This window comes from Capricornis sumatraensis, chromosome X, assembly GCF_032405125.1.
Source record: "Capricornis sumatraensis isolate serow.1 chromosome X, serow.2, whole genome shotgun sequence".
NCBI classification, from domain to species: domain Eukaryota; kingdom Metazoa; phylum Chordata; class Mammalia; order Artiodactyla; family Bovidae; genus Capricornis; species Capricornis sumatraensis.
Window position 1 is genome coordinate 124,698,699 of NC_091092.1, and position 27,442 is coordinate 124,726,140.

The 27,442-nt window shown below is 35.7% G+C and overlaps 1 protein-coding gene and 1 pseudogene across 4 annotated transcripts in view; one reads left to right on the forward strand and one right to left on the reverse strand.

Moving 5' to 3' along the window:
* The window catches only part of CNKSR2 (connector enhancer of kinase suppressor of Ras 2), a 281,248-nt gene that overhangs the window by 250,684 nt on the left and 3,122 nt on the right, over nt 1–27,442 (reverse strand). The gene's annotated exons all lie outside the window — the stretch shown is intronic.
* LOC138072066 (U6 spliceosomal RNA) lies at nt 1,825–1,961 on the forward strand (annotated as a pseudogene).

Below are 27,442 nucleotides of genomic sequence, written 5' to 3' on the forward strand. Positions count from 1 at the left end.
TATTACTAACATCCTGGCTTATAAGAGAACCCCTAATTCAGCAAATCACTGCTTAGAAAAGATACATCTTGGCCAAAAGGCACTAGCTTGAACAAGGTATAGCAGTAGGTTTAAATTCGAGTGTTCTTAAAAAGAAGGACTAAAAGATTTTAAAATGTATTTGCACACTTCTACTACTATAAAAATACTTGTAAAGAGCTAAGGAAGAAAGAAGTGACTAAAACACCTAAAAGTTTAAAATAGTCTTTCATCTACTCTTTCTTATCATTCATAATGACCCCCCCAAGTTTAGGTAAGCTTGCCCAAAAACAATTAAGAAAATTTATTCATTTAAAAATATTTTCTTTATATATTTTGATTTGGGTTCTTATTCAGGCAACAACATTTGAACTTCTAGTTCATAAAAGAAAAGCTTTTGATAAAATACTTAATTTACACAAACCAATAAAAAGAAAGTCTCTGCCCTGAGGTTAGATAAAAATTTATCTTTCTTAATTCTTAAAAGGGTGGAAGAAAAATATTCTTTGTGCTGTAGCTAAATTTACATATGAAACAGAAGTTAAGAGCAGTAGTTACCTTAGATCAGGTTTTATTTATTGGGGTGATATTACTCATTAGTTCATTCAAATATATTTATTGTATAAATGTGCCAGATACAACTCTGAAAGTCTTTTGAAACTCAGACATTGCTAAGTCTGATTTAAATACTATATTTTTACCATATGAAAATATGTGGAGCTTTACATTTCAGAAGTATGACTTTAAATTCAAGTATATTAAGGCATGAGGCATATAATCAGAAATTTTTGTATGAGTAAGCCATGTTGAACTGAATGGTCCATTCCTGGCAAAGAGTCTTGATTCTGACTGAAATGTAAACTGTTTATGGAATCTTTATTTTTATCTTCTCAATAATCTTGTTTTCCAGCTTCATTATACTTACAATTCATTTATTATTTCAGTAAAATTAAATTGGAGTAGCTCAAAAAATACTTGATGATTTACATTCAGCATCAATTACAGTAATAAATTATTTGTAGGCTAGCGTGGTGACTTTGTGTTGTTAGTGGTAACAATAATAACCAATACTTTTCCAGTTTCTACTATGATCTTTGCATATATTAGTACTCTCAGACTACAACCCTCTTTTATAGGTGGTATTAGTGGTGGTAATAATAACAGCCAATGTTAGAACCTACTAAGTACCAATAATCAGTATATCATTTGCATAGATTACTTCATTTAAATCTCAATGGTCTTTAGGGTAGGTGTTGTTATGTCCTCATTTTAAAAAGGAAAAAATGGTTATTATGTGCTCAAATCCATACAACCAATAAGTAGCAAAACTGGAATTTAAATCTAGGTATATTTAGCTTCAAAGTCTACATTTTTGCCACTGTAATAAAGTGACTACTGGAATAGACTGTGTAATACAGTGACCACTGAGCAGATTACTGGAGGTGGTCATACAGTGGTGATGGTGGACTGGCCTTACAGGAGTTTAAGTTAATGTGATTAAATGGTAAAAAAAATATTCTGTCAAAACTTTGATTTAGAATGGGGACATTCTGATTACCCCTGAGGGGAAAAATAACTAAACTATCCCAAAGGGTTTTCATGTTAGATTCCAGTGTTCTCAGAGCAACTTTTAAAAATACCTAATTATGTAGGCAACATATGTTGTATTTTACTATTAAAAAACTCAACGGCCCACGGACAAATAAAAATACTACTCAACCATACAGAATTAGCTCTGATATACTTAGCAAATTACATGTTTCAAGTAAAACTACAAAAAGAGAAAAATGTATCTAAAACAAACTTCCTTTCATTTGAAGGATATACATACAATTAACTTCCACATAAAAAATGTAAGGTGCCTTGAAGATGTACATTAACAAAGACATTCATGGCCCCTGCGCAAGGATGACACGCAAATTCGTGAAGCGTTCCATATTTTTTTAAAATTCATAACATTCTAAAAACTCAGATACAGTCATTAATATTATAAAATATCTTTATGTGTTGGGGTTTTGTGTACTTTTCTTCCTCGTGTTAAAAATGTGAATTGTTTCCTTATTGGTTTTACAACTGATAGGTTGGATTTCTTTAGCTGTCAGCTTTGTGGCTTAGTTTGTTCCTGGTTAATGTCTGGTGAAAACAAAGTGAATGACCGTATGTGAATTCTGTGTCTTTGTTAAAGTAACATGGACAGAAGTCAATTTCTCATATATATTAAGGATAGTCTGAGTTTTTTTTTTTAACACTTGAAAACAATTTTATTTTCAACAATAAACTTTAATGATTAATGTGAAAAAAAACAAAGACATTCAATTAAAGGTTTTATAAGGTGCTTATTTTAATTGTACTAAAACTCATAATATTAGTAAAATACTCTAAAATAGAATTTATGCTTTAAGGTTGTTTATTTAAGTAGGTGGAAGTGGGTAGTTTTTGGTACCAAACTTTACTGGTATTTATGTGGGTAATCAAGTTTTCTATTATTCTATTACTGTTCTATATAACTGCATAAATACTTATATGTCAGTCCAAAAATTTCTAGGTTAATTTAATAGCTGTGTATCTATGACCAACATACAGTAAAAAACATTTATGGTCATATTCTAGTGTTATCTGAGTTGTTGAGATGGGTTAACGGACAAAAAAATATATAGGAACAAGATCTAATTCTTTAGCTCTTCACTATACAAGGTGCTTTAGTTTTACCATTTCAAGTTATAATATAAATTTAATTAAAACACAATTACAAATTTGGGAAACAAGCATAACTAAATTAATAACTCAAAACTGCTGGTTCAAAAGCAGTCACAGAATTAAGTTTTACACTCCTTAACAGTAATTTTTCCTGGGACTTAGACATTTGAGAAACACTTCAGTTACACTATGTGCCAGTTTGCCATTTGTCATGGAACATGAAGAGCCCGGGTGGCTGCCAATGATGTGAACTTTTCCTACTGGTCCCAGAGTATGACTCAGTGCTTGTCCTGAGGTGACCACATTTCTCATGGTGGCAGGAAAAGCATTATCATTCCATCTTTAACAGCAGCTATCAGAAAATGTGCATTAACTTACAAATTTTTGCCATTCTTAAAAGGATGACAAAGCTTGAAATATACAATATCAAAAGATTAACATGTAAAAGAAAGTAATTCCTAAAGGACAGTAAATGCCATTAGAAGGAAATTTAGAATAGAAAACACAATGGTATTTCAGTGGTGAAAGAAAAAATACTTTATGTTTCATCTAGTTATTGAATACGTGACAGCACACCTAATACAAGAGACCTACAAGTTTCAAACTTGAAAAAAAATCCATTTATGTGTTTGTTTCCATTTTGTTAAATATTTTTTATTTACTCCCATCTCCCTATTTGGCATTCATATACTTATCAGAGACTCCAACTGTGTGGCTTTTAACACTGAGATACAGGAATGTTGGAAAGAGAAAGCAATGAGAACAGTATAAATGATGCAATATCTACCACATAGAAGAAGAAAGCAATGTTCAAAATAGGCATCAAGGAGGACATCACAATAACTCAACTCAACGAACAAATCTTAAAATCATTCAGTGGTCCTGATCTTGCAAATGTACTTTTCTGATGTATCAAAGACAGCTATTTGTGTTTGGTTGGAACCAATTCATTCTATACTAATTCTAGCAGAATGCTGAGGTTACTTAAATTATATAGTTAAAGAATATAAAGCCAAAACTTATTCTACATTTAGAGATTCAGGAATGTGTATATCATTCATAATTAAAATGGCAAATAATTAAAAATAAGTGAATTGTAATAGACAATTCAGCAAAGTAGACCATTTACAGCTCTAAACAGACCACAAAATCCACTGTGTGTTCAGACCTGGATTTAATCCTGTTGCCCTGGACTATACTAACAAACAGCATTGCCTTAGAAAATGATATTTAAAAATCACTGAATCACAGCACACAGATTTGAAGACCATCAGAAGTGTGTCTAGCAGTTAACAGCATTTTTAACTCCTTACAAATGGGGTCTGGCATTCTCTGAATCTTACATTTGATTTATGATCAATGAAATCTAAAGCAAACATTCTTAATGAGGGGATTATTTTATGAAGTAGGCTTGTTGCATGTGTTAATCAAGATGTGTTCTAGCTTTGACACCAGTGATCAAAAGAATTAATTTTGTTCCTAACAGAAATGTCCTTATAACAATGAAAAGATGTATGCCTCACACTTTTTCTGAGCTGTCTTTTTGTAATTTTGTTACTAGAAAGATATGTGAATCTAGACAAGTCCTTAACCAATCTGAGCTCAGTTAGTTACACGTAATAAGAGATTTCTACAAGTTCTTTCTTATCAATTTATTTCACAGAGAACAAGTGTGTCAGTGTACACACAAATTAAGCATGTTCTTTTATGAAAGAAATGTTACAGATTGTTTTAAAAAATGATGTGTTTCAATAAAGGGACCTAAGTAAGAATTTCCCTGTCAAATGTAATTAACACCATAAATGTTAAAGGTTTATAAAAATATCTGTAAAATTTGCTAAGAATTTAAGGGACATATTTGCACTACATCCATTTAATACAAATCCTTTGATTAATTTGCACGTATCTAGAAATAACTTAAAAGAACATTACACAGACCCTGATTTTAAAGGGATGATTTAAAAATGAACACCAAGAACAAAAAGCATTGGGGTTTTTTGTCAAGATATTCTGTATCAACTTGCATATACCACATACTCTAATTTATGCTTTCCTTGGTCTTGTGAGAGCATTTGTAATTCATATTTTTATTTTTATATAGTATGACTTCTCAGCTACCTGAAAAAACTTTTCAACATTACCAAGAAGTAGGCAGAGAAAGAGTGTGAGGAGTTAGTCTATCCAAGGGATCAGAAGGTATTTGCTCAATGACCTTCTTGCAAAACTTTTACAGTTTTCAGTAGTGAAAGATTATAGAAAAAGGGAGAAAGAGGAGAGATTTGTAACCTACCATCTGAGGAATCTGCTAACCAGAATTTGTAAAAGTAATCTGGCAATGATGGCATAGACTTGAAGGATTCAGATCCACCTACAAGATCAAAAATACACCTTCTGCTTTTGTTACATAACAACTCTTTATGTAAAGTACATGAAGTTTTATGCCTGACATTCAATTTGTAGGATGGAAAAAAATTAAACCTTCTAAAAATTCAGAAGTCCCAACTGTCACAAAAGTAGACATAAAGAAAATCAAGAATGCTCATCATTCATTGCTTCTAAACCAAATATAAGAAGGAATTTAAGATTTATAATCCAGTTTTAAAGGAGAACGTGTCACCCAATATTCTTTTAAGGCAAAGAAAACCAGAAGTCCAAATTATTTCCCTAGGTAACTCTGATAGCTATCTTAACTACATGATCTCATTTTTCAAAAGTCATTTGTTTAATTTAAAATTTAATGGTTTTAAAAAATGAGCTATAAATGGCTCAGGGGTGACCAAAAAAGTCCAAATGATCTTCAAAGTTTGAATGAAAAGAATAAAATATGGCATATTATTGTCTTCTGTCATTTCTCACACAAAATCAAAAAGATGGAGGAAAAGTAGTAATAACAAAATCATGGAGAAAAATATTTCTCAAAGGTTTTAAAGTCAACATTGTTACACTGTTACACTGATTAAAAGGAAGCTCTTAATTTCTGTATTTTAAAAATTCTTCTACACTAAATTTTATATGTGAGCTGACATCATTTACACGAGTATACCAATTTGGATATATGGAGCATTTTCCCAAGGGAAATGCAGATGTGAAACGAAAGGAGAAAAACAAAACTGTTGGTAATTAAAAAAATATATAGCATACTAACATTGGGAAAGTACACTTTCAAACAACCATTCCGTAATATAAAACATGGGAACTAATTTGTAGTCTTAATGCTTCTCAATTGTCCTCCATCCAAATACCACTTGTGATACATGAATGAGAAAAGGCATTGTTTTGTCAGTGATTCTCTCTTGTTTTCAGTGATCCAAGCTCAACTGAATTGGTACATTTGTTCCTTACAATTGACTGTTTCCCCATGAAAACTCAATACATTCTTACCACTTAAATGGAGCTCTAGTGTTCATAAGTGCCTGTTATTTTCATTGTACAGTTTCAGTGTTTAGCAATTTTGATCAGCATGTATATGCCTGTGTTGATAAAACTTATATTTCAATCTTTTGACAATGTCTGAAAAATGAAATTTCTGTGATCATAAACCTTTTGGTAAAATAAAGCTGAGAAATGTGAGGAATCATGATATGCAGGATTCCTACTGAGATGAGGCTCATACAGGTGAGACATAGACACGGATGGTAAGGCATCAACAGCAATGCCTTTTGGACCTTAGTATTTGGTTTCCCGGCAGGAAGAACGAGATATACCATTCTAATAATTAGGCTGAATTACTTAAGTGATCATTTGACTCACATATGGAAAAAATTGTTTGGAAAGGAAGATTCCAATAAAGCTGTTAGAGAGAAGTGGCTACACACAAGGCAGAAAGAAGCTAATAATAGGAAAAGTTTCCAAGAGAGAGGCAGCCACTTCCTACTCCAAATATATTTTAAAATCAGTATAATCTTTGTCTTAGCGTCTTCGTATATGTGAGCTATATACAGCAATTTATTTCTAAATTGGAATACTTAAAAATTCTTTTTCATAATATCATTTTAAAATATTGTTGAATAAACTACTTTTGCCAGTGTAAAAATGTTACTCAGTTTCTACTCAGACTACATGTTGACTGTTGTTCAGAAATCTCTATAAAGCACATTTTCCTTACCCTCATTTTTAGAAAAAGAAACTGAGGGCTTGAGAAATGAGGAGGTGAGTTAAAACACACAATGGAACAGAATTTAAGTTGGACCAAAACTGGAGATTTTCAGTTCCAACTCAGTCCTACAGATAACTTGTATTGTTTTCACTATACAGTGCTTCCTACTAGATATTTTTCCCTTTGATTATCTTTTTATTCATCTTTGTATACATTTATGACATGTAGAGATGGGGGAAGAGTGGGGTACAAAAGGTGAGTAAGTCTTTTGGTATGCCTACAGGTGATAAAGATGTTTTCAGCAGCCTTAAATCCATCATCTGGCATTTTTATTGGGGAAGGTAGAATATTAAATTCATGGCAGCCTACAAGGCAGTAGTTACTATACAATGATTACTCTTAATTAACTTCTGTGAAGAACTCATGTCCATCTGCACTCTGAAAAAGCTTCCAAGTCTTCTTCTTGCCATCTGTATTTCATAAGTCATGAAAATCACACTATTTGCTTCTAACATTCTGTTTTTAATTATTATGAGACTGTATTACCATAATAGCTAGTCATCCTAAATCTATGTACTTCTGTTATGAAAAGTATCATTGGAAAGTTATGAAAACAATTTCAATCTAAATGTTGTTCATCTACCTTGGGACAGAGTCTATCCTGTCTATGATACAAGGAGAATCTTGGAAAGCCAACCCATCATTTCCAGTCACATATTCAAAGATGGCTTCAAAGCGTTGATATTTAATTTACAAGCTACACAGATTGTTTTTTTTTTAAGTTTTCTTAAAATGCAAAACATTGTTACCTTGCTAAAACAAAACAATGCAGGAAAAAAAACAAAATAAACTTTCCTTCATTCACGTGAGCATAGTTTAAGAAACACTTTGCACAAAAAAAACAAAAGTATTTCACAGATAATATATTAATGTATATCTAGGCTGGTAGTCAGAGCATGAAGTCAGGAAAAGAGAAGAACATTCAGCAGCAAGACAGGGAGACAATTCTCAGATATTCACATCAGCATCAGCAGAACTTCACACTTTCATAGATGTGGATTAATAGCAAAGAATCAAATAAGCTGTGATCAATATAACATTTCAATTTATTGTGGCCAGAAAAAAACAAGTTAATGCATCAAATTCCTGGTCACAGTTTTACCTACTTATTACCAGACCCTACTCCTTTCAGAAAATTTTCATGCCAGTAAAATAGAAAACAAGGATAATATTAATTAAAAAAAAAGATACAGGAATAAAATGCAAGTGTTAAAGTAGTTCTATTTTGAAATCAAATATAATTTCTCAGAGACGGAACCAAAGGAGGTATTAAGTTACAAACACTCTCATACCCAAAACTCAGCTGCTAAACATACTGTGCTGTGCTTTGCTTAGTTGCTCAGTCATGTCCTACTCTCTGCAATCCCATGGACTATCGCCCACCAGGCTCCTCTGGGCATGTGGATTCACCAGGCAAGAATACCTGAGTGGGTTGTCATGCCCTCCTCCAGGGAATCTTCCCAACCCAGAGATGGAAACCAGGTCTCCCGAATTGCAGGCAGAGTCTACCATCTGAGATACCAGGGAAGCCCACTAAACATAGGACATGACCCCATAATACAATAAAAATAGTGTTACCTTTAGTGACAAAAAGAAAAACGGTGATTTCCTTGTAGAAAAGCAATGATGAAAGTTTATTTGGTTATATTCAATTTCAGCAAATCTACCCTAGGCAAATATCTTCCCTAAGTAAAGATGAATGCATATTTATATACACATTTATATATTCACTTCACTTATATATTCAGCTTAAAATCAATTATTATAAACCACATTTATTTGCTAAAAATGTTCATGCCTTGTTTAACATTCCTACACAATGTCTGTAGGAAACAGAAACTACAATTAGAAAGTGTTGGGAATCAGGCTTTGTTAACAAGGTTTAGAATAGCACACTCTTCTGTCCAACAGTTTAACTGCAAATCTGTTATAACTGAGGTAAAATACATAAGGAGATGGAGCTAAATTTTGGTGGTTTCCACCCTATTCCATGCACATTCAGTTTCCTTCTCTTAAATACACTTACTCATTAGCAAAACATTAAAAACAAAAGCTAATCAAGTAAAAGATTAATTTCAGTTGAAGGGAAACCACGTATAACATTCATTCAAAAAATTATTTTTTCACATGTGGAAGAGCATGAGATTTACACTGGAGCAAAGAGACAGGCAGAGGTTCTTGTAGCCAGGTCAGGGCCAATATTGGCCCTTGGCTGCACTGTGAGTATCATGAGGAGTTTGGGGTTATCACAATGATTGGGTTACTGAATGACTGCTAGATCAATGAATGCACCACTCCCACACCGTAGAACTGCCGTAAACCACACGACTTTTTCCTTACATTTAAAAGAGTCTATTATTAACGCAAAATGGTAAACCAAAGCTTTTTCATATGAGATACTGTTTACATTTTGACATAACCAAATTTCAAAATAAATTTAACTCTAATTTTTAAAAAACTATTTCAGAATAATTTTAGGTCTATAGAAAAGTTGGAAAAATATTACAGAGTTTCTGCATAGCTCTCACTCATATTCTGCTGGTAAAGAATCCACCTGCAAAATAAAATGAGTTCTAAGAAAAAAAAAATAAATAAATAAAATAAAATGAATGGCCAGAAAAAAAAAAAAAAAAAAGAATCCACCTGCAATGCCAGAGACCTGGCATCAATCCCTGGGTTGGGAAGACTCCCTGGAGAAGGGAAAGGCTACCCACTCCAGTTATCTGGCCTGGAGAATTCATGCCCTGTATAGTCCATGGGGCCAAAAAGACTGGGATACAACTGAGCGACTTTCACTTTAAGGGCTTCCCTGATAGCTCAGTTTGTAAAGAATTGCCTGCAAAGCAGGAGACTCTGCTTCGATTCCTGGGTCAGGAGGATCCCCTGGAGGAGGAATAGGTTACCTACTCCAGGATTCTTGGGATTCCCTTGTGGCTCAGCAGGTAAAGAATCCACCTGCAATGTGGGAGACCTGGGTTGGATTCCTCGGTTGGGAAGATCCCATGGAGAAGGGAAAGGCTAACCACTCGACTATTCTGGTCTGGAGAATTCCATGGACTGTACAGTCCATGGGATTGCAAAGAGTTGGACATGACTGAGCAACTTTCACTTCACTTCATTTTATATTCTATTATTAACAGCTCACATTGCTGTCACACATTTCTCACAACTAAGGAACAGCACTGTTATACCACTATTAACTAAACTTCACAATTCATTTACACTGGAGCAAAGAGACAGGCAGACGTTATTTTATTTCAAATAATTTTCCCCTATCAGGCTGTTTCTGTCCTAGGATCTAAATAATCCTCATGTCTCCTTAGCCTCTTATGGTGGTTTAGTTTCTCACATTTCCTTGTTTTTGATGACTTTGACAGTTCTGAAGGAATACTGGTCAGTCATTTTGTAAAAATGTCCATAGATTTGGATTTGATCAATGTTTTTCTCCTGGTTACACCTTAATGACCCAGATAACCACAATGGTGTGATCACTCACCTAGAGCCAGACATCCTGGAATGTGAAGTCAAGTGGGCCTTAGGAAGCATTACTAGGACCAAAGCTAGTGGAGCTGATGGAATTTGAGCTGAGCTATTTCAAATCCTAACAGATGATGCTGTGAAAGTGCTGTACTCAATATGTCAGCAAATTTGGAAAACTTTCAGCAGTGGCCACAGGACTGGAAAAGGTCAGTTTTCATTCCAATACCAAAGAAAGGCAATGCCAAAGAATGCTCAAACTACCACACAATTGCACTCATCTCGCACACTAGCAAAGTAATGCTCAAAATTCTCCAAGCCAGGCTTCAGCAGTACATGAAGTAGAACTTCCAGATGCTCAAGCTGGATTTAGAAAAGGCAGAGGAACCAGAGATCAAACTGCTAACATCCACTGGATCATCGAAAAAGCAAGAGAGTTCCAGAAAAACATCTGCTGCTGCTGCTACTGCTGCTAAGTCACTTCAGTCGTGTCCGACTCTGTGCGACCCCATAGACGGCAGCCCACCAGGCTCCCCCATCCCTGGGATTCTCCAGGCAAGAACACTGGAGTGGGTTGTCATTTCCTTCTCCAATGCATGAAAGTGAAAAGTGAAAGTGCAGTCGCTCAGTCATGTCCAACTCTTAGCGACCCCATGGACTGCAGCCCACCAGGCTCCTCCATCCATGGGATTTTCCAGGCAAGAGTACTGGAGTGGGGTGCCATTGCCTTCTCCAGAAAAACATCTACTTCTGCTTTATTGACTATGCCAAAGCCTTTGACTGTGTGGATCACAATAAATTGTGGAAAATTCTGAAAGACATGGGAATACCAGACCACCTTACTTGCCTCCTAAGAAATCTGTATGCAGGTTAAGAAGCAACAATTAGAACCAGACATGGAACAACAGACTGGTTCAAAATTGGGAAAGCAGTACAACAAGGCTACTTATTGTCACCCTGCTTATTTAACTTACATGCAGAGTACATCATGTGAAATGCCAGCCTGGATGAAAACAAACAGAAATCAAGAATGCTGGGAGAAATATCAATAACCTCAGATATGCAGATATCACCCATATGGTAGAAAGTGAAGAACTGAAGAGCCTCTTGATGAAAGTAAAAGTTTAGAGTGAAAAGTTGGCTTAAAACTCAACATTCCAAAAGGAAGATCATGGCATCCGGTGCCATCACTTCATGGCAAATAGATAGGGAAACAATGGAAACAGTGACAGACTTTATTTTCTTGGGCTACAAAATCACTGCAGATGGTGATTGCAGCCATGAAATTAAAAAACGCTTTCTCCTTGGAAGAAAAGCTATGACCAACCTAGACAGCATATTCAAAAGCAGAGACATTACTTTGTCAACAAAGGTCCGTCTAGTCAAGGCTATGATTTTTCCAGTGGTCATGTATGGATGTGAGAGTTGGACCATAAAGAAAGCTGAGTGCTGAAGAATTGATGCTTTTGAACTGTGGTGTTGGAGAAGACTCTTGAGAGTCCCTTGGACTGCAAGGAGATCCAACCAGTCCATTCTAAAGTAATCAGTCCTGAGTGTTCTTTGGAAGGAATGATGCTGAAGCTGAAATGCCAATAAACTTTGGCCACCTGATGCAAAGAGCTGACTCATTGGAAACGACCCTGATGCTGGGAAAGATTGAAGGCAGGAGGAGAAGAGGACATGAGAGGATGAAACGGTTGGATGGCATCACTGACACAATGGACATGAGCTTGAGGAAGCTGCTGGAGTTGGTGATGGACAGGGAGGCCTGGCGTGCTGCTGTCCATCGGGTAGCAAAGAGTCAGACATGACTGAGCAACTGAACTGAACTGAGACTGGAATTACGGGTTTTGGGGAAGAAGACCACATTGGTCAGGTGCCATTCTCACCACATCATATCATATGAAAGGTACTTGCGATGAACATCACTTATTACTGATGATGCAAACGGTGATCAGGTGGCAAACAGAGTGTTCACTCTGAAATTGTAATTTCCCTTGCCACACTTTAGTCTTGAGAAACAGGTCACCAAGTGAATTCAGGATCAAAAAGTGTGGAGTTATGTGTCACTTCCTTGAGAGGGATGTTTCTACATAAATTATTTGAAATTATCTGTATGGGAGATTTTTTCTCTCCTCCCTCATTTCTTTGTTTATCCAGACATTTATTTACATCAGTATAGACTCCTCAATACTTACATTATACATTGAGTTAAAATTCAAAACTACTTTCACTGCTCAAATTGTTCCAGCTTCAGCCACTGAGAGCTCTCTCAGAAGGGCTTCCAAGTCTTAGACATGCTCTTATCATTGTGTTTTTTAAGCACGTCCTTACCTTCTGGCAAAAGATGCTCCGCACTCATCTTAAATTTTCCCTCAGCTCTAGAATCTACCATTTCTCCAAAAAGCTGAGGTTCCTTTCAATAAATGTTGAACAGAAAGTATTAGAGTGACATATCAAGTACATCTATCCTGATACTTCTTCTAACACTTATTCTTATTCCAGTGTTTATCAATTCACCTGCTCTTTCATTTTCTTGTACTTATGGAATGACTTCTGAACTTACTGCTTGCTTAGCTTGAATCTAGGCATTCTTATTATAAATAGGCACACATTGGTTTTTTTCTAGTACAGTCACTAGAAGCACTTATATATAAAAGCCTGTCTTATTTTATTTTTAAAAACTGTTTTAAAATTATCCTAAAGGCATTACAGTGAATTTTTCAATAGTGGGAGAGGTAGGTTTTATTATCTATGAATTTTACTTCAAGAGACATTAAATAATGCCTGCCATATAAAGGGATTACTGAATCCAAAAGGATTGATGTAGGAAAAAAATAAGGTAGACTACAATGTGTGAGCTTTATTTGGATCCTGATTTAAGAGGAAAAAAATTGTAAAAATGTTTATGACGTTTATGAAACTAGAAATTTGAACTAGATACTTAATATTAAGAAATGAATTTTGGTGTAATAATAGTGTTGTAGGGGTATGTGTCATATATATATATAAGCCCTTATTTTTTAGACACACAGCAGCCTTTAATTTTTTCTGATCTTATTACTGGTAAATCAGTAAAAAGAAAAATGTTAGTAGATCCCTAGGTATTATTTTGCTGTATTTATTATTTCTGTGTGTGATGATCGCAATTGTAAAAACAAGCTGACAAAACAGCCTCATTTGAAAAAAGATACCTCAAAATTAGAAACCATGTTGTTTAAACATTAGACACATCTTAAGTTAATGGAGAAGGAGACTCATTGTGTTTCTGTATTTTAAAGTCTATCTTTTACCACTTATCAACACAAATGTCAACTTTTTCAAAGAAAGTGATGAAATTCTCAAAAACATACCCAAACAAAATTAAATTTAATTTGCATGGATTTTCAAAGATAATGAGCACATTAGGAGAGAAAAAATGCTTTACAGAATCAAATGGACATTAAGCCGACTTCAAAATTGTTAATAATTACCACAGTTCATAGTTGACATTAATTTTTAAATGTCTATTGTCCTGACTATTGTAGCTTTCATAAAAACTGAGAGACTTCAAATCATTCTTTCCACAATCAAAGGACAATTTAAGTTGTTTTCACTTATTTTAAAACTTCCAGCCTAAAGCAAACTCACCTCAACTCTATTAAAGGAAAACAAAAAGAAATAGAAAATATTATGTCTGTGCTTCTACACTGGACAAAGTTTAAAGTTTCAAAAATACATGCTAGAACATATATTTTACACACACATGCAAAACCATATGCATCATTTAAAAACATAATGTGGATGCAACTTTAGCTATCATTCAGTTCAGTTTCAGTATCAGTCACTCAAGTCGGGTCCAACTCTTTGTGACCCCGTGAATCGCAGCACGCCAGGCCTCCCTGTCCATCACCAACTCCTGGAGTCCACCCAAACCCATGTCCATTGAGTCGGTGATGCCATCCAACCATCTCATCCTCTATCATCCCTTTCTCCTCCTGCCCTCAATCTTTCCCAGCATCAGGGTCTTTTCCAAGAGGTCAGTTCTTCATATCAGGTGGCCAAAGCATTGGAATTTCAGCTTCAGCATCAGTGCTTCCAATGAATATTCAGGACTGATTTCCTTTAGGACGGACTGGTTGATCTCCTTGCAGTCCAAGGGACTCTCAAGAGTCTTCTCCAACACCACAGTTCAAAAGCATCAATTCTTCGGTGCTCAGTTTTCTTTATAGTTTAACTCTCACATCCATATATGACGACTAGAAAACCCATAGCTTTGACTAGACAGACCTTTGTTGGTAAAGTAATATCTCTGCTTTTTAGTATGCTGTCTAGTTGGGTCATAGCTTTTCTTTCAAGTAGCCAAGTGTCTTTTAATTTCATGGCTGCAATCACCATCTGCAGTGATCTTAGAGTCCCCCAAAATAAAGTCTGTCACTATTTCCACTGTCTCACCATCTATTTGCCATGAAGTGATGGGACCAGATGCCATGATCTTAGTTTTCTGAATTTTGCATTTTAAACCAACTTTTTCACTCTCCTCTTTCACTTTCCTCAAGAGGCTCTTTAGTTCTTCTTCACTTTCTCCCATAAAGGTGGTGTCATCTGCATATCTGAGGTAATGGTACCCATCAGTACCATTGTGTAATACAAGTATTCAACTGATCAAACATCTTTAGCTCAACTTCACCACTCTGTATTTAACAATGATTTCACAATAGAACTTTTGATACATAACAATTACATTTTCTCCAGCATGTAAGGTTTTTTTGTGTGATTCACTATGTCTGGTGGCTCAGACAGTAAAGAATCTGCCTGCAATGAAGGAGACCAGGGTTTGATCCCTGGGTCGGGAAGATCCCTTGGAGGAGGAAATGGCAACCCACTCTAGTATTCTGGCCTGGAGAATTCCACGAACAGAGGAGCCTGGCAGGCTACATACACTCCAGGGGGTTGCAAAGAGTCAGACACAACTGAGCACAGGAAACCAAAAAACTCATGTGACTCAATTTATTGCAATATTCGCTGTATTCCTATGGTCTAGAACCAAACCCACATTATCTCCAAGGTATGTCTGTATTTGTAGTAAAATGTAACACTCCTTAGGAACATCTATTACAAGCACCATTACTTCTGGGGGAGGGGTGGTTTTTTCTTTAATTTATAACAGCATATTAGATATACTTAAAAAATACTCTAGATGTTTATCCATACTCACTGAAAGTATAAGTAAGTTAAAGTCACTCATTCATTTCCTACTCTTTGCAACCCCATGGACTATACAGTCTCTGGAATTCTCCAGGCCAGAATACTGGAGTGGATGGCCTTTCCCTTCTCCAGGGGATCTTCCCAACCCAGGGATTGAACCCAGGTCTCCCACATTGCAGGCAGATTCTTTACCAGCTGAGCCACAAGGGAACCCCTAATATAAGGAAAATTTATTATTATATTTGTTATTAAAGTATAGTTGATTTACAATGCTATATTAATTTCAGGTGTACAACACAGTGATTCAGTATTTTTACAGATTATATTACATTTAGAGGAATTATAAAATAATGGCTATATTCTGTGTCATATATTATATCCTTGTAGCTTATTTTATCTCATACATCCTTTCCCCTATCAGTCCTTCCTCTGACTCCTCTCCCCACTGGTAACCCACTAGTTTGGTCTATGTATCTGAGTTTGTTCCTGCTTTTGTTATATTCATTCATTTTATTTTTTAAATTCCATACATTAAGTGAAAACATGCACTTTCAAGTGACTCTTTCTCTGTCTGACTTACTTTATTAAGCACAATACCCTCTAGATCCATTCATATTGCTGCAAATGGCAAAATTTCATTCCTTTTTATGGCCAAGTAATATTCCATCGTGTGTGCATATGTGTGTGTATACTGCAACTTCTTTATCCACTCACCTGTTGATGGACACATAGTTGCTTCCATATCTTGGCTATTGTGAATAATGCTGTTATGAATGCTGGGGTACACATATCTTTCTAATTAGTATTTTCATTTCTTTCAGATATATATCCAAGAGTAAAATTGCTGGGTCATATAATAGTTCTACCAATTTAATTTTTGAGGAATCTTCATATTGTTTTACACAGTTCTTTGTCAATTTACATTCCTACCAAGATTGATATAGGATTCCCCTTTCCCCACATCCTCGCTAATATTTATTATTTGTGGTATTTTTGGTAACAGCCATTTTGAAAGGTGTAAGGTGATAAATCATTGAGGTTTTGATTTGCATTTCCCTGATGCTTAGTGATGTTGAGCATCCTTTTTCATGAGGTACCATGCACTTTCATTAGCAATTCTTTCAGAATAAAACATCTCAGCACTGAGTTGTTAATCAAAGTGTTGAAAGTGTTAGTTGCTCAGTTGTGTCTGACTCTTTGTGGCCTTATGGACTGCAGCCTGCCCGGCTCCACTGTCCATGCAATTCTCTAGGCAAGAATACTGGAATGGGTTGCCATTTCCTTCTCCAGGGCTGGTAATAGTAGTATCCTAAAGCAGATCTTTAGCCTAGGTCGCTTCCCTCATAGCTCAGTCGGTAAAGAATCTGCCTGCAATGCAGGAGACCTGGGTTTGATTCCTGGGTCAGGAAGATCCCCTGGAGAAGGAAATGGCAATCCACTCCAGTGTTCTTGCCTGGAAAATCCCATGGATAGAGGGGCTACCAAACAAACGATATACACACACTCCTACAGAGGTCAAGGGAACTCAATAACCACAGCCCACCTTATCACACACTAAAGAAAGTAGGTCTGATGGAGAGGACATCCACCTGTTTGCAAGGATTCCCAGGATTCCTCTCATGTCACATCTACCTCTGGTAGAAAGGGAAGGTAAACATATTATGTTTCAGAACCAGTTAGGAATTCATTCAAACTCTGCTTCTTGCACTTAATGTTTATTCATTCTTCAAAATATTTATTGAACACTTGCTGGATAAACATTTGAATATATAGGGAAAAGTGACTAAGCTTCTAAAAAAAAGTTTCTTCATCTGTAAAACAGGGATAATTCCAACCTTTCAGGGTTAGGTTAAGCATAAGATGATGCAGGAAAAGCACCTAGCACAGGACATGGTATATAGTACACAGTCAATAAATATTATCTATAAACAGTTCTGCCTCTGAAGATTACCAACAGAATTAAACTTTCACCTTAATTTAAAAAAAAAACTGACATTTATCATGCACTCACTATATACTAGGCATTGTTTTAAGCATACCACAACCCTATGAGGTGCATAATGTTTTCACCCCTATTTAACAAAAATGAGAAAATCTGGCAAGTTACTTAAACTCTCCCTCACTAAGATCACATAGCTAGGAAGTAATGGAGCCTCAATATAACTAAGCCAGGCATCTGATTTCAAAGTACTCTTTATTATATATACTAAGTTGTGCCAATTTTTAAAAGGTAGAAAATTCAGGCAACTTTAAAAAAGATAAAACAAAAAAGATAATTATGTATAAACTTGAACTTTGTTCTTCATTCACTAAAGTATAAGTCCAATCCTGCTGCTACTGCTAAGTCACTTCCATCATGTCCGACTCTGTGTGACCCCATAGACGGCAGCCCACCAGGCTCCGCCGTCCCTGGGATCCTCCAGGCAAGAACACTGGAGTGGGTTGCCATTTCCTTCTCCAATGCATGAAAGTGAAAAGTGAAAGTGAAGTCGCTCAGTCATGTCTGACTCTTAGCGACCCCATGGACTGCAGCCTACCAGGCTCCTCTGTCCATGGGATATTCCAGGCAAGAGTATTGGAGTGGGGTGCCATTGCCTTTTCTGAATCCAGTAGGCAGAAAAAAGAGTTAATGTTCAACCTAATTATAGCTACACATCTTTTAAAAAAATTAATTAATTTATTTTAATTGGAGGCTAATTACTTTACAATATTGTGGTGGTTTCTGCCATACATTGACATGAATCAGCCACGGGTGTACATGTGTCCCCCATCCTGAATCCCCCCCTCCACCTCCCTCTCCATCCCATCCCTCAGGGTCATCCCAGTGCACCAGCCCTGAGCACCCTCTCTCATGCATCAAACCTGGACTGGCAATCTATTTCACATATGGTAATACACATATTTCAATGCTAGTCTCTCAAATCATCCCACCCTCGCCTTTTCCCACAGAGTCCAAAAGTCTGTTCTTTACATCTGTGTCTCTTTTGCTGTCTTGCATATGGGGTCATTGTTACCATCTTCCTAAATTCCATATATATGCATTAATATACTGTATTGGTGCTTTTCTTTCTCACTTACTTCACTCTGTATATTAGGCTCCAGTTTCATCCACCTCATTCTTTTTAATAGCTGAGTAATATTCCATTGTGTATATGTACCACAGCTTTCTTATCCATTTGTCTGCCAATGGACACCTAGGTTCCTTCCATGTCCTAGCTATTGACAGCTGCACATCTTTGTTGAGCTGCTTAACTTTTCTGTAACTTACCAGGGAAAAGGGTGTTAACAACTGTCCTTTATTTCACTTTTAAGTATTACTACTACTAATAGATGTGAAATACATGAGACTTTCCTAACATGTGCCAATGAGGGGAAGAACCAAGCTGTACTACAGGATGTTTGCAAAAATATACCAAAAAAGTAAAAAACCGTGATTCCAACCAATCATGCTAAATTCTAACTAAAAATATAACTCATTCCTAGCTTGAATATTTTCAGTATAGAAACGGCTCCTGGCAAAGTATGATACTTGAAAATACCGCATCCTCTAAGGTCAAACAATTTCTTTCCAATCTTGATTACATTATTAGATTGATCAGCAAGCCCTTTCTTCACAGGTCAAAAGTAAAGTTCAGTGGGAACCCACTCAAATTGATCACAAACATCAAATAAATGGAATCTGAGTTAACAAGTTTTTATCATAAATAGACTTAAAACATTATATCCAGGGACAGGTTAGAAAGACAAATTCAATTCAGTTACTCAGTTGTGTCCAACTCTTTAAGACCCCATGGACTGCAGCATGCCAGGCTTCCCTGTCCATTACCAACTCCCAGAGCTTGCTCAAACTCATGTCTCATCAAGTGGGTGATGCCATCCAGTCATCTCATCCTCTGTCATACCCTTCTCCTCCTGCCTTCAATCTTTCCCAGGATCAGGGTCTTTTCCAATGAAGAGTCAGTTCTTCGCATCAGTCGGCCAATGTATTGGAGTTTCAGCTTCAACATCAGTCCTTCAATGAATATTCATGACTGATTTCCTTTAGGATTGACTGGTTGGATCTCCTTGCTATCCAAGGGACTCTCAAGAGTCTTCTCCAATACCACAGTTGAAAAGCATCAATTCTTCAGTTCGCAGCTTTCTCTATAGTCCAACTCTCACATCCATACATGACCACTGGAAAAATCATAGCTTTGACTAGATGGACCTTTGTTGGCAAAGTAATGTCTCTGCTTTTTAATATGCTGTCTAAGCTGGTCATAGCTTTTCTTCCAAGGAGCAAGCTTGGAGAAGAAGCAAGCTTCCAAGGAACAAGCTTGGAAGAAGTTTCTTGCAAGGAGCAACCAAAGAGAAAGACAAATTATCTAGCTTTAAATATTCCACAGAAATAAGCTTCTCTCTGCTTTGACAAACCAACATCCCAATGAAAGCCTCTAGAAGGGAGTAGCCTTCTAGATAAGGAAAGCTGCCATTAGTTTAATGCAAAGCTGGTACCAACAGAGACTGTCGCAAAACTCACAATAACACCAATACAGAAGGAAATGGGGAAGAAGCACCTAGCCTTGCCATCCATGTGTTGGCTTCCACCAAACTGAACTTGGTTTTTCCATATAGGCTCTGGAAAGCAGGGAGGAAAACTAGAAACTGGACTGTAATGTCTATTTTGAGCACCAGCAATTCTGCAACACTTTCTCTTGTTTTATATATTTTAAAAGCTTAGTAGCTCGTTTGCATAGTCAAAATATAAGTGAATTACACAAAATTAAAATATGAATTTTCTGCTCAGTCAAGTGGGAAAAAACCCACAAGTCCCAGAACTATCAAACATTTTGAAAATAATATGGATAGTTGGGGGAAAATGTATATGAAATAAACTCCCACATACACATATAAAACATACAAAAATTATAATGAGAATTCACCTAACGTTGAAATTACTCATTCAGCATAATTATTTAAAACCAGTATTTAAAAGGTTTTTAATTAATAAATTTAGTACATGTCTAAGACTACCTGACCTGCCTCTTGAGAAACCTGTATGCAGGTCAGGAAGCAATAGTCAGAACTGGACATGGAACAACAGACTGGTTCCAAATAGGAGAAGGAGTACATCAAGGCTGTATATTGTCCCCCTGCTTATTTAACTTATATGCAGAGTACATCATGAGAAAAGCTGGACTGGAAGAAACACAAGCTGGAATCAAGATTGCCGGGAGAAATATCAATAACCTCTGATATGCAGATGACACCACCCTTATGGCAGAAAGTGAAGAGGAACTAAAAAGCCTCTTGATGAAAGTGAAAGAGGAGAGTGAAAAAGTTGGCTTAAAGCTCAACACTCAGAAAACGAAGATCATGGCATCCGGTCCTATCACTTCATGGCAAATAGATGGGGAAACAGTAGAAACTGTCAGATTTTATTTTGGGGGGCTCCAAAATCCCTGCAGATGGTGACTGCAGCCATGAAATTAAAAGACGCTTACTCCTTGGAAGGAAAATTATGACCAACCTAGATAGCATATTAATAAGCGGAGACATTATTTGGCCAACAAAGGTCTGTCTAGTCCAGGCTATGGTTTTTCCAGTTGCCATGTATGGATGTGAGAGTTGGACTATAAAGAAAGCTGAGCACCGAAGAATTGATGCTTTTGAACTGTGATGTTGGAGAAGACTCTTGAGAGTCCCTTGGACTGCAAGGAGATCCAACCAGTCCATTCTGAAGAAAATCAGTCCTAAGTGTTCATTGGAAGGACTGATGCTGAAACTCCAATACTTTGGCCACCTCATGCAAAGAGTTGACTCATTGGGAAAGACCCTGATGCTGGGAGGGATTTTGGCAGGAGGAGAAGGGGACAACAGAGGATGAGATGGCTGGATGGCATCACCGACTCAATGGACATGAGTTTGGGTGAACTCCAGGAGTTGGTGATGGGCAGGAAGGCCTGGCATGCTGCAATTCATGGGGTCGCAGAGTCAGACATGACTGAGCGACTGAACTGAACTGAACATCTTGCTAAAAAACAGATTCTTTGGTTATCTTTGGTAAACAAGTTGGAAAAAAGTAAAATTCAGGATCTAAGTCTGCCTTCTATTGATTTTTTGTAGATATTACTTCAGAAACAATGTTCCTAGCCCATTTTAAAAATAGCAGATATAGATAAAACAATATAAGTAGTTCAAACACACAAAAGGATACTGGTTAACACTTTAAAAGCAAGTAACAAATTTTCCTCTTCTCTATCATCTTATTAGAAGATGATCCAACCTACCTAATAAGACTAATTTCCAAGAACATTAACATTATATAAATAGAAAACAGACAAGTATATTACATTTGATATTAATTATGCAACAATGTTTTTACTGTGGCAAACTAGGATACATTAATGTCATTGTGAGTTTTGGTTTATTTAATAAATCTTGGTTTTTAAAACAATTTTATGTTGTGACTAATTATTCAACACACGAATGCAGAAAACTAAAACAGCAGTTATTGTACTTTAGTAACATTTAAAATTCAATGAATTTATGCAAATACCCACAACCCTTTCTTTCCTGAAATTGCAAGAGTAAGATTAAGATAATGAAAACTATTACAATTAATGATTGTAATTTAAATTGAAATTGAACAAGAAATTAAATACATCTTTCAAGTTAAAAAAAATTCTAGCATGTTTAATGGTTATTTGTAATTCAAATCAGGGCACAACTGCAATCCTTGCTTTTCAGTACTAACTAGGACATTGAAGCCTGAAGGTGTTGTTTTATTAAGAGTTAACAGGCAAAGTTATGTTAAAGTTTTAAAAATTTCACTTATTCTGACTTATGCTTTAACAATTCTAAATCTGGGTGGAGGGACACATTTCATTAGAAAAATCTCTGTAACTTGCCTACTAGTGATTATCCAGTAGCATGTAATTCACAAAGTCCACGAGGCACTTGTATTCAACAAATAATGCTTTACAGTAACTTCCTACATAGATTCTTAATGAACACTCTTCAAAAAAAATTAGTCCAAATAAATTTATATTTGGCTTGCTGCTAAGTCACTTCAGTCGTGTCTGACTCTGTGTGACCCCATAGACGAAAGCCCACCAGGCTCCCCCGTGCCTGGGATTCTCCAGGCAAGAACACTGGAGTGGGCTGCCATTTCCTTCTCCAATGCATGAAAGTAAAAAGTGAAAGTGAAGTCACTCAGTCATATCCAACTTCCAGCGACCCCATGGACTGCAGCCTACCAGGCTCCTCTGTCCATGGGATTTTCCAGGCAAGAGTACTAAAATTCATTTTTCAAAATCAAAGTGAGAGATGAAAAAATATAGAGAAATGCTAAACTTAAGATGCAAATATAAATATCTTAATTTTATTCCTATTAATAAAAATGTAAATTCAATATTAAATATAATAGAGAAGATAACGGTTTCCATTAAGCTAAAGGGCTTTTTTTCATTTTATCCTCCAAATTAACAAATAAAGGGCATTTTCTTCTCACAACAGAAAAATAAATTTTAATTTCTTATATGAACTTTTTAAAAAAATTTTAAGAGGACAAATTCAAGGCATTTTTTTTTCAATTTCATTCTATCAACATTCCAAAATATATAGCTCCTTTAGAAACACCAAAATGAAGAAACAATTAGAAAATTTGTATGAAAGAAAAAAAATGCTTAAGAAAAGGGATATTTTTTCATTTTTTAAGCAGAAATTTGCCTACTGTGTTGGCCTATTAAATGATTATCAGCAAATAATATTTAGAGCATAAAGACAGAAGTGTTACAGATTCATTGAAATTATTAATTCTTAACAAAATAAATCTAAATATGATTTGGAACACTGAATTGACTAGACAGCAACACAACTACGAAAAATAGACAAAGCAACTCTATTTCCACTGTATTCTGGCACACAGTATACACTTTGTCTCTGAAGTATCCATTAGAGCGTTGTATTAACAAGAGCCTTTACGTCAACTGCCATTTAGGAAAGCAGATTTGCCCACAGACCAGTAATCTGTGAATAAATTTATTTATTCGTTTACTCAGCAAATATTTCCTGAGTGCCTACTTTTCACCAGATATTTTCTTATGCATTGTAATGCAAAAAGATGGGTTCCCTGCCCTCATCAAATAACCACACAAATCAAGGTAAAAATGGCAAATGGAACAAAGAAGATATACAAGGCAATAAGATAACACGTAACTGAGGATCTGGTGTGATCTGGGGATTCAGGAAGGCTTTTCTAAGGTAGAGGATGGGAGGCCTGAGATCTGAAAGATGAGCAGGACTGAACTGGGTGAAGAAAAAGTGCAAAGGCTCAAGGGCAGGGTAAACAGGACTGAAAGAAGGCCAGTGGAGCTGGCTGTTTACCAGCTAGCTGGTGCTAGCAATGAGGTTTACCGCATAGGCAACAGCCAAACTTTCAAGGGTCTTATAGGCCATTTTAAGGACCTTTTCCTCAAAACAGTGAGAAATCATTAAATTTTTTAAATTGAGGGGGGTGAGTGAGAAGTGAAAGGGTAGGATCAGAAGAGAATCATTCTTAAATTCATTCTGACTACAGTTTTATGAATACAACAAAGATGCTATAATTATCATGACCTTGACTGAAATTTTATTTTGACCCTTGAAATAGGAGAGAAAGAAGAAGCAGAGTACATAAATTTTAAGTTTTCTAAACCCAACCACCACTTCCCAAACTTTTCCACTGATGTATCCATAATTGCTAAATGGAGTACACTCATAACCCTGGGAGGTCTGGGAAATGCAGCTTTAAACAGCCTGCTGCAAGCTTAAGAGTCCTGTTAAGATTCCTGTTAAGCCTCTGGTCTCATCTTTAAAATCCTGCCAATTTTGCTTTCTATAGCATGAATATAATATCTGTTTGTTTTAATGTAAAAATAATGTTCTAAAATACTTAGCAAAAATCAACTCTTTGGCTTCTTTTGATCATTTGGCTTCCACAATCATAGAAATGTACCATTTGGGGGAGCACAGGCCTACGCTATGTATGAAAACTGAATTCACTCACTGAATGCTAAGACTACACTGGCTGTTCTTCAGCCAGACACTAAACTATGACAAACTTATAAAACTTATAAAACATAAACAAAAGATTCCATTATTTTTTTCCAAGTTACTTACCCTCCCTCGCCCCCACCTTTAAATCAGTACAGATGATCCATCCTTCTAGGACTCTTTGTAGAAGTTAATACTTCAGTTTTCACAATAAACCTTAAATGTGAAGGAAGTCACAGAGAAAGCTAAAAGTAGTCCTAATCAGAGGTCACTCTGCTATAAATGAAAATGATAGTTTATCATTGTTTTAAGAACAATGTCAACATTTAAAAGCCCATCTTCATTCTTCATGTAAGAATCTGGATCAGTAAATTTCTAAATATTCAACAACATAATGTTAATGATGTAATTAATCTTCAAAATAACTCATTTTAACATTATTTCCAAATTATTCCTGAGAAACAGATTTGAAACAGCTGTACCAATTCAATACACATTCTTTGTGGGCTTATTTTTGGCAGCCAAAGTTTTATAATGTGGTATTTGTTTAAACTCAGGACACGATGAGAGTTTTATTGTCTTTGTGAAATGCAGATTTGTTCTTGTACTTTTGTGCCACCTACTCATGCTCCTCCCTCACTTTCCCTCTACTGCCCACCTTTCTCCTTCAACCAGACAAACCCAGACACAACCCCTCTGGTTAATCACCCTGTCTCAACTCTACAGCCTTCTGATGCGCTTCTACATTTAGAATACATCCCTCTTAGAATATACCTTAATTAAATAAACTGCTTAACCCCCAGCGAAAACCCCAGCTACCTCATGGCTTCTTTCCTGACTTACTAAAATCATCGTCTTCTCTTTCCACTCGTGCTTGTATACACATTCAAACTCTTAAAATTTACCAAATGTACTAATTGGGACCTATCTCTGTCTTGGCAAAGGTTTGTCAATGTCACTGCCATCCCTTACAGAGACTAATTTCTTCAAAGCAGGGAATTATTTAAATCCATCCATTAAAGAAGCTTCCACGCTGAAATACTGAGTAAATAATATGTAAGGACTAGAATATATCTACATAAATATACTGTTTTTCCTACTGTGCACTAGGAGTGTTACCTTAAGGAGCAAATGTTAATGACACTATAAATAAAATGTTTCTTGTGAACTCAACTCTATATATCAAAAAGGTAAATTTCCTCTTTGTATAAAATGACAAGAATTTCTGTTCCAAAAATGCCAAATCCAAAGCAGGTAACTGTTGGTTACTACCTAGTCACATTGCAATTGGGGAAAAAAATTTATTTTTCAAATAGAGGTGATAGCACCAGTTTGGTCATTTAACATATTTTTTCCCCTTATGGTGTATACTTTTCAAATTCCTGCCAGAAAATTATTTCTGATCTCTCTCTCAAGACAGTTAACTCAAAATTTTGACATTTTCCTGATTAAGATAAATTTCAACTTCAGGTCTCGTCCTATGAGGGGAGAAAGAAATTACTAAAGAGCATTGTACCTGTCGAAACTGCTTTCTGTTACCAGGCACATTTTCCCTTAGAGCATTTACACTCTTATACTAAATAGAGCTTATTTTATCACTGCATTTTCCTCTTTTTTAGAGCTGTATACAAAACATTGGCTTTATCTATTTTTTAAGACCTAAAATAATGTATTTCATTTTCTATCCTCAAGAAGGCTGAGTCATCAGACAGAAATTAGAAGTCAGTGAATGCTTCTTAAAGAAAATGGTTTATAGTAAACAGGAAAGACCAGAGCAGTTAATTGTGGGATGGTTTAAGAGGCTATCTTAAAAATATAGACTATTTTAGGAATCACAATAACACAAGAGTGGATGAAACTAAGTCACAGAGACCATAAGAGAAGATCAGCAAAGTGGGGCCTGTTGGTTGACTCTGAAAACAATAATCCATTTTATTTGATCCAGAAAAGGATTAAAGATCACTGGAAAAATGTCATAAAGGGAGCTGGTCCAGGAAAATAACTTTATCTTAGTCATACGGATATTATGAAAGAATTTCAAAAGTCAGAAAAGGTGTGATAAAAAAACTAGAATTATTGGGTGTGACATGGATAAGGAAAATGAGTAATAAAACTAGTAATAGGGGTCCTAACTTGTTCAGGGGTTTTTGTTATATTTCAGAGGGCAAAAAAAGTAGACTCAAGAAACTGCAGATTATGAAATATTTCCAGGCACTGCAAGTGAACAGACAGGAGCTAAGAAATAATGTACTTTAGAGTAATAGACTGAGCAAAAATTAGAAACAGTTACTGTACTGACCTACTTTTGTACCTTTTTCCAATAACTGCTTTGTTTTTATTTACTGTAAAAAAGGATTTGGTTTTAAAATTTTGTCAAAATTACAAGAGGACTGAATGCAATTTCCAACTGAAAAAGGTTAGTTTCAAACACTGAGTATTTGATTTTCTCAAAATATATATATATATATATATATATTTTAGAGACAACAAAAGCATTTTTATTGCCATACTTATCACAAATCCCCTACATAATTTATTTCCCCCCTGTGGATGTACATTTATTTATTTATTTATTTTTACTTTATTTTGCTTTACAATACTGTATTGAGAGATGATATGGGATGGGAGGTGGGAGGTGGGTTCAGGATTGGGAACTCATGAACACCCGTGGCTGATTCATGTCAAAAAGTATTTTTATAAAATTCATTTTTTAAATTAATTTTGAAGGCTATGAGACATTTCCAGATTGTGTGAAGTACTATCAGGATAATATGGGACATAAATGCTTATTTTACTGACTCATGAGGAGTTCATATATTTACTGGAACTAACACTGACACTGTCTCATACCAAATTTTTATTGTCAGTGAAAATGCAATGAGTATTGGATTT